Source organism: Vigna angularis, chromosome 5 (genome assembly GCF_016808095.1).
Source record: "Vigna angularis cultivar LongXiaoDou No.4 chromosome 5, ASM1680809v1, whole genome shotgun sequence".
NCBI lineage: Eukaryota > Viridiplantae > Streptophyta > Magnoliopsida > Fabales > Fabaceae > Vigna > Vigna angularis.
In genome coordinates, this window is record NC_068974.1 from 9,404,654 (window position 1) to 9,418,409 (window position 13,756).

A 13,756-nucleotide genomic window follows, 5' to 3' on the forward strand; every position below is an offset into this window, starting at 1 on the left:
TGCACATCAACTGTTTGATAAATTTTCTCTAAGAAAATTGTTTTTCTAAAACGGACCATCGAAACTTGATTTGTGACCGTAACACGCTTTCAAAATATTTTATTCCGCTGCGCGACTCTATAACGGTACCGATTGTTCCAACAATTGGTATCAGAGCTTGCTTTGATAGTTTTTCAAATTTTTTGAAAATGGGCGGTCATAACCAAGTTTATGCTGAGGGTGCTTCTATTGATAGACCTCCTTTGTTTACGGGGGAAAATTATGCGTTTTGGAAAATAAGAATGCAAATATTTTTGGAGTCTATTGACAGGGGTATTTGGGAAGTTGTTATGAATGGACCAATTGTTCCCACTATTTTTGTAAATGATATGCAGGTAGAAAAACCATTTTTACAGTGGACTATGGATGAAAATAGAATGGCACAATATGATGTTAGGGCTAGGAACATAATTTTATCTGCACTAACCCTTGATGATTTTTTCAAAGTTTCTGTTTATGAAAGTGCTCAGGAAATGTGGGAATTTTTAAGAGTCACTCATGATAAAGTCATAGATGTTGTTAAGTTGACGTTGTCTGATTCAAGCTCCTCAAGCTCAAACAATTCAAATGAACAAGAAAATCTATGCTTAATGGCCAGAAATGAATCATCTAAAAGCCAACTCTTGAAGAAAAAGAAGGACAATCAAGGCTCCTCATCAAGCTTTAAATGTTATGGATGTGGTGAAAGAGGCCATATAAAAGTCGTTTGTCCAATTATCAAGAAATTTCACAAAAAGAAGAAGGTTCACATTGCTTGGGTTGATAATGACTCAAGTAGTTCAAGTGATTCTGTTGAAGAAACAAACTTATGTTTGACAGCTAATGTTGATGACACTGCAAGCCAAGTAAGTTGTTCTAATTCTGAATCTAGTGAATTTGATGTACAAAAGGCTTTTCTTGAATTGCTTGATGAATCTGAAAAATTGAATGCTGCTCATAAAAATTTGAAAAAGGAATTTAAAGAATTGCGAATTAAATATGAGAAGGCATTAGATGAGGAAGTAAGTTTGAGAAATAAAATTTGCAACTTGGAAATGAAAGAGTCTTCAAATGTTGAACATCCTGTTGAATGTCTTTCATGTAAGAGTCATATGCTTGATATTGATATTCTTGAAAATCTTCTTGAAGTTGCAACTGGAAATAATAATGTTGAAATGCCTATAACTGTTAAAAAGGTTTATAAAAACAAAAGTGTTTTTAAAAGTAAGAACCAAATTAAAAGAACCCGTAGGGTATGGGTTGATAAAGGAACTATGTCTTATAGAAACCCAAATGTTGTCACATGCTTTTATTGTATGAAAAAGGGGCACACTTCTAACAAATGTAGAATTAAACATTTTGATGTTCCAAATGGAAAATATGCTTGGATTCCTGTTATAAAGTAAATTGTCTCTAACTTCAAAGGACCCAAATGAGATTATGGGGACCAAAACTCTATTGTTTTGTTTTGCAGGTTAATTTTTCAAAAGGAAAAGAAGACTCTTTGGTATCCTGGTATTTTTTAAAGAGCTTTGAAATAATTTATGAATGTTAGATGTGTCTTAAGTTGAAAATTTGGCCCAAATTTGTGTTTTTCGAAAATTAACGTAAATAATCGATTACCAAAGGTAATAATCGATTATCTCGTCCTCATTTGGCAATTTAGCTCGCAAATAATCGATTATTTAAAGGAATAATCGATTATCTTAAGTCACAGCGTAAAAAAAAAAAAAAAAAAAAAAAAAAAAAAAAAAAAAAAAAAAAAAAAAAAAAAAAAAAAACTTTTTTTAGTCTGTTTTTAAAAGTGGATTATTACATTCAAGGGAAGATATATGAGTTTGTTAGATATCTTGTTTTTATCTCTATTATGGATTAATTAATATTGTTTGTACTTCTTAATTAGAGTTGAATTTCTGTTTTTCTTATATTCCATGAGGAATTCTGTTCTTTCATGTTATGAAATTTCAATTTTATTTCTGTTTTGAAATGCATCAATTCTTTTGTTGAGGGGGAGAAAAATTTGAGGGGGAGTTTTTCCACTTTTTTACTTTTTGCTTATGATCAAAAAGGGGGAGAAAACTTCTAATTTTAGTAGTGCAATTATTACTAACATGTTTGTAAGTATGGAATCTGTGCAGGAAATTAGAAATGCTTTTAACAAATTGAATTTGTGATCATCATCAAAAAGGGGGAGATTGTTACCAATAAGGAGTATTGGTAAATCTTGAAGAAATTTGTTTTGATGATGCTGCAAGAAGTTTTAGTTGAAGAAGATATTAGAATTAGTTAAAAGCAATTTGTAGAAATTAAATGTAGTAGGAAATTCTTGTAAACTTTGTAAACTTGCATTTTTAACTGCAATAATCTATTATGGAATGACAATAATCGATTATCACAGAGTCATACAGGAATAATCGATTATCACATCATATAATCGATTATTACATTTTGAAAACCCTGTAACGGACTTTAATAATCGATTATCACTTTTGATAATCGATTATCTGTGGCAGTTATAATTCATCTTTGCGAATTCAGAATAGTGAGCTATATAAGGTTCTTCCAAAACTCTAAGAAGAACACTGAGCTTTTTGAGAATACAGTTTGTCTGAGGAAGTTCTAAAAAGCTAGTTCAAGTGCTTTGCCTGGTCTCGTGAATAGGAGAAGCTCGCGTTTCGTGTGTCGATAGTCGGAGCGGTTCTCTTCGAGTTGGCAAGGTGGTCATCTTCCGGTTCGTTCGTCGAAGGAAGGTTTTATCTCTCTGTTTTTTTTTTATTCACTCTTATTGTAATTGGTGAAACTGATTTTAGTGAAAACGTTAATCACTTTTTATAGTGATTAACAACTGGACGTAGATTCTTTTGAATCGAACCAGGATAAAAATCCAGTGTATCAATTTTTCTACTCCCTACTCTTTTTATTGTTTTATGCACATCAACTGTTTGATAAATTTTCTCTAAGAAAATTGTTTTTCTAAAACGGACCATCGAAACTTGATTTGTGACCGTAACACGCTTTCAAAATATTTTATTCCGCTGCGCGACTCTATAACGGTACCGATTGTTCCAACAAAATCAAATCTGCATTCAGCGCCTCCTGTAAGATCTTGGCCCAGGGGGCGCTCAACGGGGTGTACTGCTGAAAACGGGGCCTCCTCGATGCCTCACTCTGCTTGAAGCGTCCTGGCTTCCCAAATTGATTGTCGTGCTTCTTGTCGTCCGCTCTTTCTCCCTTCGCTTCCTGGCTTTCCTTCTTGTAAGACTGTTTCATCCCTTCTACTCTTATTTCATAGGTTACTTATTCTCTACATTCCTCCATCGTCTTTGGGGATCGCCTAGAGACATTGTCTTTGAAGGGCCCTGGTTTGAGGGCCAACAACATGTATTGAAGGGCGAACTCAGGGTTAAGGCTCTTTAACCGCTAGACAGTCTTCAAGTAGCGGTCTATGAACGCTCTCAGCGGTTCCTCCTTCCCTTGCTTGAAGTATACAAACTCGAAAATGGTTAAGTCCTGAGTGCGACTACTCGCGAACTCATGCCCGAACATGGCTTTGAGCTTCTCAAAGATCTCGATAGATTTGGGAGGTAGTGAATTAAACCACTCTAATGCCTTTCCTTCCAACGACAGGGAGAAGGGTCTACACCAAATGGCATCATTCCCTGTGTCGAACGTCATTTGATTGGAAAATGTCTTGAGATGATCCTCGTGGTCGGTAGTCCCATCGTATATCTTGAACTCGGGTGGGACAAATTGCTCTGATATGTGGACGTCCATGATCACTTGCACGAACGACAAAATGCTAAACGTGTTCTCGGCCTTCACCACCAATTACTTGCTTATGGTCGCACTCTCAGCTGGGAGAGTCTTCGTCCCACTCTCCTTGACCTTAGTCTCGTCGGCTCACGTTTTGTCAGGTATAGTGTTTTATTTTGTCCTTTCCTCCTGGGCAGCCTTGCCCTGCTCTCCTCCATTTTCTCCTATCTGAGGAATCTTCTCTTGCGTAATCCGAGTCGAACATTCGGCGCGGACTACGGCCAGCTCCGCTTCGTGACGTTGTTGCCTTTCCTCCATTTTTTGTTGTATCATCCTGATCATCTTCGTTGGGTCTTCTGTGCTCATATTTTTGCCGGTCACCATTGGGTATTAATCAAGTCTCACTCGACACCATGGTGGGCGCCAAAATGTTTCAGGGTGAGGTCGAATCACTGACACTTGCACAATTTCTCTTGGGATGTCTTTTGGTAATTTCTCTACTAGTCTTCTTCTTAGCTTCACTGTCAAAGGTGCACCTGCCAAAAGTTATTCAATGCTTAAGTTAGTTGATTTTCTATACCAGAGTTGATGAATGCATATTTATGCCCACATTTATGCTTTAAAATTCAAATTTTTGATGGGATAATTATTCTTAAATGATTTATTTTAAGTGAATTTGTGATGATTGGAACTGTTGGGTTTGGAAAATAAAAAGACGTAAAAAGTGAGTTTTAGTGCATAAATTATTCTTGGATGTTCTAATGTTTATTTGTGCAGCTAAGAATATAAGTTTTATTGGTCCAAATGGCAATTCAAGGCCCAAAATCAGATTTTATTTGGAAAATTCAGAATGAGCTAAAGTGCAAATAGAGGAAATTTCAGAGTATTTGTGCAATTTTGGAAAGTTAGAAAATCAAAATTGTTGAATTTAATTTGGGAATATCAACATAAAATATCTTCCAAATAATTTTATCATTATCTAAATCTTTTAGTTATTTGGAAGATATAGGATATAAGATAATTGAGTTAATATCTATCAAATATTCTTTAAAACTGATTTAATCTAATGAATATTTGAAAGATATAATAATATATCAACAGAAAATATCTTATCAACAAACTATTCAAAGTCGAAGCCCAATCAAGCCTATATAAAGAGACCCAAGGGAGGCAGAAAAGGGGACTTCACTTAATTCATTCATTCTCTCATACTCTTCTCACTTTTCTTTCATCTTGTATTCAACTCCATTCATGGAGAGCTAAGCATCTAGGGTTATTCTGCTGTTATTCCATTATGGATTCTGAGGTTACGTTCAATTAATGCAATTGTTTATTTTGACTATTGATTTAAGTTGTTCTCTCTGTCTCTATGTCCTTCATCTCTCTATCTTGTTAAAAGTAAAGATTTTTGCATCATAATGTGTTTGAATCTACATGCATATTGATTATATGAGTTCTAGGGTTTCTAGGTTTAATTGAGAATCTACTTTGATTTAATTTATGAACTTTCATATGATTAAATGGTTTTTACTATCAATTGAGAATGTACTTTGATTGGTAGTAATAATTTCAATTATAATCAATTGAGAATTTACTTTAATTGATTAACTTTTAACTTGGTTAGGAGATTTAAGAATAGACATGATTAAACACAATTGGATTTGATTGAGAATGTACTTTGGTTGAATTTATTGTGAATAATCTAGAAAGATTTTGCATTTGATTGAGAATTTACTTTGGTTAAATGCATGATCGCCCTCAAATTAATTAAGAATGTACTTTAATTAATTTGAAACTAAAATAATAATCAATTGAACAATTATCTGTGAATAACTGATGATGAATCTATTTTGGAAAAGCAGTGGAATTAGCCTATTTCATTATAATCGTTTTTAAGTCTCTTATTTGTTCTTTAAACATTCTCCAAACATCCCTTTTATCATTGCATTGCATTCATAAGAATAAAATATTGAAAGACAATTCCGTATTCGTTGGGAGACGACTCAGGGTTACTTTAGCCCTATCTACTTTCTTGGATACTACTTGGCAATACTGAAGTTGCCTTGAAAAGTAGTATTACTTTAATAGCTTCATAGACAACCTATAGAATTTGGCGCCGTTGCCGGGGAATACGGTTAGTATTTTAAATATTTTCAGTCTTATTTTATTTTTTTATTATTATTTTATTTTATTTATTTTATTTTTTATTTTTTTTATTTTTATCTTTATTTTTTTTATCTTTATTTTTTTTTATTTAACGCACATACATTTAATTTTATTTGAGTTATTTTGTAGTCTTTAGTCATTCTTGTTTTAGCAAAAATCTTTTTTCTTGTTTTTATTAAGAATTTCTCTTGAGAAATACTTGAGGCTAGTTTGAATACACTCTAGCTAGGAAAGACTTTGTACTTGTTGTCTGTTGTGACGCACCTCTCTTTCCTGGGAGTGGACTGAATGAGTCTCTCTTATCTCTTATTTGAAATCTTTATCTAAAGCAAGAACAAAAGAAAAAGAGAAGTAACAGAGAAACAACTTTAAGCAGATTGCGTAGTGCATGACCAAAGTTAACCCGGGAGAATTTTATCAAATTAACCCGGAAGTCGAAAGGAATTTGCATAAGCTGCGAAGAAGTTTGAAATTTGGGTGTTCTACTAAGGGAACACTTCTTACATTTGAAGCCATACCACCTTCATTATCTCCAGTCACAAACATATCATCCAATCATTTACCTTATCCTAACCCAAACAATATGGCACAAAGAACCATTAGACAGTTAGCCACCTCCCAAAATACAATTATCCGAAGTAACATTGAATACCCTAATGAGGAGTGGGAGTTGAGACCTGACTTGTTAAATGCCTTACCAAAGTTCAATGGGTTATCAAGGGAGAATCCACACAAGCACTTGAGACAATTTCACATGTTATGTGAAAACATTAGATCTCCCAGGATCATAATAGAGAGTCTTAAAATGAGAGCTTTTCCTTTTACTCTTCAAGGAGAAGCTCAAGATTGGTGGTATTATTTCTCTGCAAGGATTACAAATTGGGAAACTATTGAAAGACTTTTTCTTGAAAAGTATTTTCCTGCATCCAGATTATCTGCCATCCGTAGAGAAATCCAAGACAAAAGACAGAGAGATAGATAAAATCTTAGTGAATATTGGGAAAGATTCAAGAAACTATGTTCTTCATGCCCTCAACTCCAAATGGAAGATTTTATTCTAAGCTTTTATGAAGGCTTAAGTCCTACTGATAGATCATGGGCAGATGCTGCAAGCGGAGGATCTTTCTTAGACAGGTAACCAGAAGATGGTATAGATCTAATTGAACGGAAGGCAGTAGACAATCAACAATATGGCACAAGAGAAAATTCAGTGACTTTGTTGAAGGGAGTGCATGAAATTGATAATGGTGCAGTTGATGGAAAGAGGATAGATGAAAGATTGAATAAGCTAGAAAGCAAACTCGAGGAGATCGCAAGTTTGTTTAAAACCTCAACTCCACAAATTGCTAAGAAGTGTGGAATTTGCATTTCAACTAACCATTATACTGATGAATGTCCTAGCTTGGTGGAAACCACTGTGGAAAACCCATCTCAAGCTTTTGCTGCAAACATGATTGGAGGAAATAGACCATACCAGAATTATCATGATTCGTCCTTCAATAGGTATCAACATATTAAACAACCTTATGTTCCACCTCAACAAAGGCAGCAATCTCAAACTGATATGTCACTACAAGATTTCATGAAAACAATACTTGAGCAAAATTCAGAAATCAAGAAATCAATTATAGAGTTGACTTAGAGGGTGGAAAAATTAGAGACTAAGGAGTCAAATAAACTACCTGCACAAACAGTGATCAACCTGCCAAAATGTAAGTGCTATTACTTTGAGAACGGGTAAGCAAGTAGAAGGCCATGAAGGAGCCCAAGAGGATGAAGATAAGGAGAAAGAAGGAGTGCAAATTGATGACAGTGGAGGACCAAGTGAACCATCACCTGAGACTACCACTGATAAATCCAGTTTAGTATCCTCTAACTCTTCTTTCTAAAAATTCTTCTTCATCTTATTCTCCACCTCCTCCATATCCAAATCGGTTGAAACCGAAAAACAAGAAAATGGAGGAATTAGACCAAGAGATCTTAAATACTTTCAAAAAGGTGGAGATCAACATTCCCTTGCTAGATGCCGTTAAGAAAATCCCTAAATACGCCAAGTTTTTGAAAGAAATTTGCACAAATAGAAGGTGTTTTAGGGATAATGAGGTTGTGAATTTGGGAAGAAATGTGTGAAGCTTGATTAAGAAGCATATTGAAATACCACGAAAATGCAAGGATCCAGGTATGTTTTCTGTTCCATGTGTTATTGGAAATTCAAAGTTTGACAATGCCATGCTAGATTTAGGGGCTTCCATAAATGTAATGCCTTTATCAGTGATTACTTCTCTATCTTTGGGACCTCTTAAGACTACTAGTGTGGTCCTTCAACTAGCCAACCGTAGCATAGTTAACCCTGCAGGTGTGCTTGAGGACGTCCTTGTCCGAGTAGACAAGTTAATTTTTCCTGCAGATTTCTATATATTGGACATGAAGGATGATGAAGGAATCAGTCCAACAACTATTATCTTGGGAAGACCTTTCATGATGACAGCACGAACCAAGATAAATGTGCATGCAGGATCATTGACAATGGAGATAGGAGACGAGAAGGTGTGGTTCAACGTGTTGGAAGCTGGGAAGCACCAGATTAAAAATCATTCTTTGTTTTGTATTGACTTATCAAGTGATGTTGTAAACAATTTTTCTTTTTCAAATATGTCATGCCTAATTTTGGACGAAAAAGAAAATTGTAAAGCAGGTGATATTGAGGACGCGGTATTGATACATGATACCTCTGTGGTGTCCGAGTGTGATGTTGAGGTGACTGAGATTACCTTAGGCAGTAAAATTTTGCCATTTGTGGTACAACCACCCATTTTGGAGTTGAAACTTTTACCATCCCATTTGAAGTATGCTTATCTTGAGAGGGATGGGAAACTCCCTGTTATTATATCTGCATTGCTTACTGATGAGCATGAAAAACAACTATTACAGGTAATTAGAGACCATAAGAATGCAATAGGCTGGACTTTAGCAGATATTCCTGGTATTAGCCTTTCTTTTTGCATGCATAGAATACTTTTGGAGGAGGATGTTAAACCAGTGAGACAACCTCAAGGAAGACTGAATCCTCAACTAATGGGGGTTGTAAAGAAAAAGGACATCAAGTTGCTATAAACAGGTCTTATATATTCATATTATGACAGCACTTGGGTGGGCCCTATACATATGGTTCCCAAGAAATATGGAATCACAATGGTCAAGAATGAGAAGGACAAGTTGACTCCTATTCAAGACAGAAGTGGGTCACATAATGTAGTAGTTGACCATCTTAGTAGGATTGAAAAGGGAAAAGATAACATTCCTATCCAGGATGACTTTTCCAATGAAGTCCTACTAGCATTCCTTCCACCATGAAGGAGGTAAGTTCCTTCATACTTTTTCTTTGCATTTTATATATAAGGCATACATTGAGGACAATGCATAGTTTAAGTGTGGGGGTGTGGGGAAACAATTAATTTTGTTCCCTATTTTGTTTTTCTATTTTGTTTGTTTTTAATAAATATTTGCATTGGATTTGAGAGTTTGAATCAGTAACTGGAATGATCATGAATTCAAGAAAAAAAAATGAGTCATGTTGATATGAGTGGATTGCTTTTATGATTTGCTGATTGAGTTGACTTTGAGAATTTCCTGATTAAATCTTTTGTGAAAGAAATTTGAAACCATGTGAGTTTTGGGCTTAATGTTAAGGATGGACCACCATGTGCCATACCTATTTTTTTTGTGTGATTTGCCCATGTTTTGTTGATACTCTAATAGTTAGTTTGATTCTGTGTTGTGCAACTAAGGAGAATATGCATGGTTTGATATGATTGAGGCATTTCTTGTTTTAGCTACTTGGCCAAATAAACTTGTCCTAACATTAATCCATTAGAACCCCCTTTGAGCCTTAAGCCTATTTTTCTTGTTTCTAGTCATTGTCAAATGAGAAAAGAAAAAAAAAATCATATGTTCCTTACCTTAGGAAAGAAGAAGGAGTAATGGATTCTGTTAGAAGTAAAGTGAGGAATAAGTGTGTGGGTGAGTACCTCACCCACAAAATAAAGAAAAAAGCAAAAAGGAAGATGAAAAGTTGGAGTTTTAAAAAGAAAAAAAAAAGCAAAAAGGAAGATGAAAAGTTGGAGCTTTAACGAGGAAAAAAAAAGAAAAGAAGAAGAAAGAAAAAAAAATCTTCCTTGAAAGAAGCAAGAAATAAAGTCGTTTTTGAAATCAAGTATCATTACTCTTTCTATATCAATTTCAAAAACTCAGAAATTCCAAGAAAATTCCCTACCTTTGCCTTGGCATCAATAAAACCTTAAAAAGCCCTCACGATCAATAATTGCATGTTTTCTAAAGTATGTGAATGTTAGAATCTTGCTAGATATCAAGGGTGTCTACTTTCATGGGTATTTTGAGTGTAAAAACAAGTCAAAAACACTTGAGAGAATTGGAGAGAAATAGATACATGTTGACTTGAGTGTTATCTTTCATATTTGATTTTCTTGGGAATTCAAAGTGGTCAGCTCATGTGTGAAGAATAGAGTAATTTCATTTGCATGTCCATGACAAAGTGATCTCTAGATGATTTATCTATATCTGGTATTGTTCATTATTTTAACCCAAATGCAAATATGGAATAAAATGACTCAGAACAAAGTCTTGGAATTAATCAATTTTGCCCAAGAGTGCAAAAGGATAAGTGTGGGGTGTGATGAGTGCATATTTATGCCCACATTTATGCTTTAAAATTCAAATTTTTGATGGGATAATTGTGCTTAAATGATTTATTTTAAGTGAATTTGTGATGATTGGAATTGTTAGGTTTGGGAAATAAAGAGACGCAAAAAGTGAGTTTTAGTGCATAAATTATTCTTGGATGTTCTAATGTTTATTTGTGCAGTTGAGAATATAAATTTTATTGGTCCAAATGACAATTCAAGGCCCAAAATCAGATTTTATTTGGAAAATTCAGAAGGGGATAAAATATCTTCCAAATAATTTTATCATTATCTAACTCTTTTAGTTATTTGGAAGATATAGGATACAAGATAATTGAGTTAATATCTATCAAATATTCTTTAAAACTGATTTAATCTAATGAATATTTGAAAGATATAATATATCAACAAAAAATATCTTATCAACAAACTATTCAAAGTCCAAGCCCAATCAAGCCTATATAAAGAGACCCAAGGAAGGCAGAAAAGGGGACTTCACTTAATTCATTCATTCTCTCATACTCCTCTCACTTTTCTTTCATCTTGTATTCAACTCTATTCATGGAGAGCTAAGCATCTAGGGCTATTCTGCTGTAATTCCATTATGGATTCTGAGGTTACGTTCAATTAATGCAATTGTTTATTTTGATTATTGATTTAAGTTGTTCTCTCTCTATGTCTTTCATCTCTCTATCTTGTTAAAAGTAAAGATTTTTGAATCATAATGTGTTTGAATCTACATGCATATTGATTATATGAGTTCTAGGGTTTCTAGGTTTAATTGAGAATCTACTTTGATTTAATTTATGAACTTTCATATGATTAAATGGTTTTTACTATCAATTGAGAATGTACTTTGATTGGTAGTAATAATTTCAATTATAATCAATTGAGAATTTACTTTAATTGATTAACTTTTAACTTGGTTATGAGATTTAAGAATAGACATGATTAAACACAATTGGATTTGATTGAGAATGTACTTTGGTTGAATTTATTGTGAATAATCTAGAAAGATTTTGCATTTGATTGAGAATTTACTTTGGTTAAATGCATGATCGCCCTCAAATTAATTAAGAATGTACTTTAATTAATTTGAAACTTAAATAATAATCAATTGAACAATTATCTGTGAATAACTGATGATGAATCTATTTTGGAAAAGCAGTGGAATTAGCCTATTTCATTATAATCATTTTAAGTCTCTTATTTGGTCTTTAAACATTCTCCAAACATCCCTTTTATCATTGCATTGCATTTATAAGATTAAAATATTGAAAGATAATTCCGTATTCGTTGGGAGATGACTCAGGGTTACTTTAGCCCTATCTACTTTCTTGGATACTACTTGGCAATACTGAAGTTGCCTTGAAAAGTTGTATTAAATTGATAGCTTCAACGACAATCTATCAGGAGTTCAATGCAATAGTAATAAATTGGCACTAAATGCAAACATCTACCTCTTACCTTTGACCTGTATTTATAGTTTTTGGCATGGGCTTGAGATTAATGAAATCTTAATCACGGTCCAATCTCAGTCCACTACCTCTAATCGCTAATTACCTTAATCTTTGTATGGAAACCTAATTATTGGTTGGGACCGATCGTTCTGTTTCTGGCCGTCCGGTCTTACTCACCGATTTTGCTGCGTTCAGCTAATTACGTCATGTTCTCTAGGACTGTCTAGCCGGCTTGATAGTGGGATGTTTGTGTGACCGTCCGGACCACACGATACACTATCATATCTATCATGAATCATATGGAGATAAAGTAAAATATGACATAGATCTTATTAGGGTGTTGCTCCCTCCACCACCACCAAATGTTTCCTGCACCTCCCCAAACCTCTCCAAAAAAAATTTAATTACAAAAGTATCCTTTTTTTACTTTAATCATATTTATTTACTTATACTTCATTTTCACTCTCTTGCACTGCCCCCACCCTCACTCTCTCAAATCTTACTTTTCCAGATCTGTTTCTTTCCACCCCCCAACTCTCACTTCCAGATTCGTTTCTTTCCATCCCCCAACTCTAACTTTATTTTGGTTTTGGTTCGTGGTGCGGCAGTGTCTGCAGTAGTGTGTGCGATGGTCATTCGTTGGTGGTGCTTCGTTTCTACGTCTATTGTGCATCCACTCATGTTCAAATTGACGAGTGAAGAGAATATATTTGTCATCTAAATCTTTAGTCAAACAACTTTTGTTTTAAAAAGAAAACTTTTTTAACCTTTCTCAAATAGTTGTCTGACACTCATCAATTCTTTATCAATTTTAAGAACATAGACTATTCCTATTTTCTTGGATACAATAAGAAGTACAAAAGTGAAACTTTTGGTGTTTGTTCCTCACTAGTAAAAATTGGGGATTTGAAAACGCCACATACGCATCGGTTTAAGCACAACCGCAGCGTATAAAAACGCGATGGAAGAACCGTAAATAAAGGTAACTTATATGCCTCGGTTGCCCAAAACCCGATGCCTAAAGCTCGATACTAACTCGGCTCTGCGCAGAACCGAGGCATATATCTCTGCGCTAAGACCTGCCACCTACCCTGCCATCACCTGCCAAGAATTATTAACTCGGTTCCCAAGCGAACCGAGGCCTAAACACCTCTTCGAACTCGGTTTTCCGAATAACCGAGGCATATATCTTGCTTCAGAACTGCCAAACCCCTGCAACCTCTGACGTTTCAGTCCCTTCATCTGCTGTTTATGCACCGGTTGCATCAGAACCGAGGCCTAAACGTACCTTCGAACTCGGTTTTGCGAGTAACCGAGGCATATATGTTGCCTCAGACCTGCCAACGCGTCTGCAACCTCTGACGCTTCAGTACCTTCAGCCGATGTTTATGCACCGGTTATATAAAAACCGAGATGGTAAGGCCTTTATGCCTCGGTTAATTGACGAACCGAGGCAGTAAGGTGTTTAAATTTTTCGCGAAAACGAACTGCCTTCCTTCATCTTCTTCCCACAGCGCGCCGTAACAGAAGCGAAACGAAGAACCCTCTCACCCTCGCGTTTTCTCCTCCGGACTCCTCGTTCAGCGCCGTCGCCTCGTCCTCTCGGTGTGGTCACCAGCGTCAATCATCGCGTCTCCTCCGTTGTCGGTGGCCTCTCGC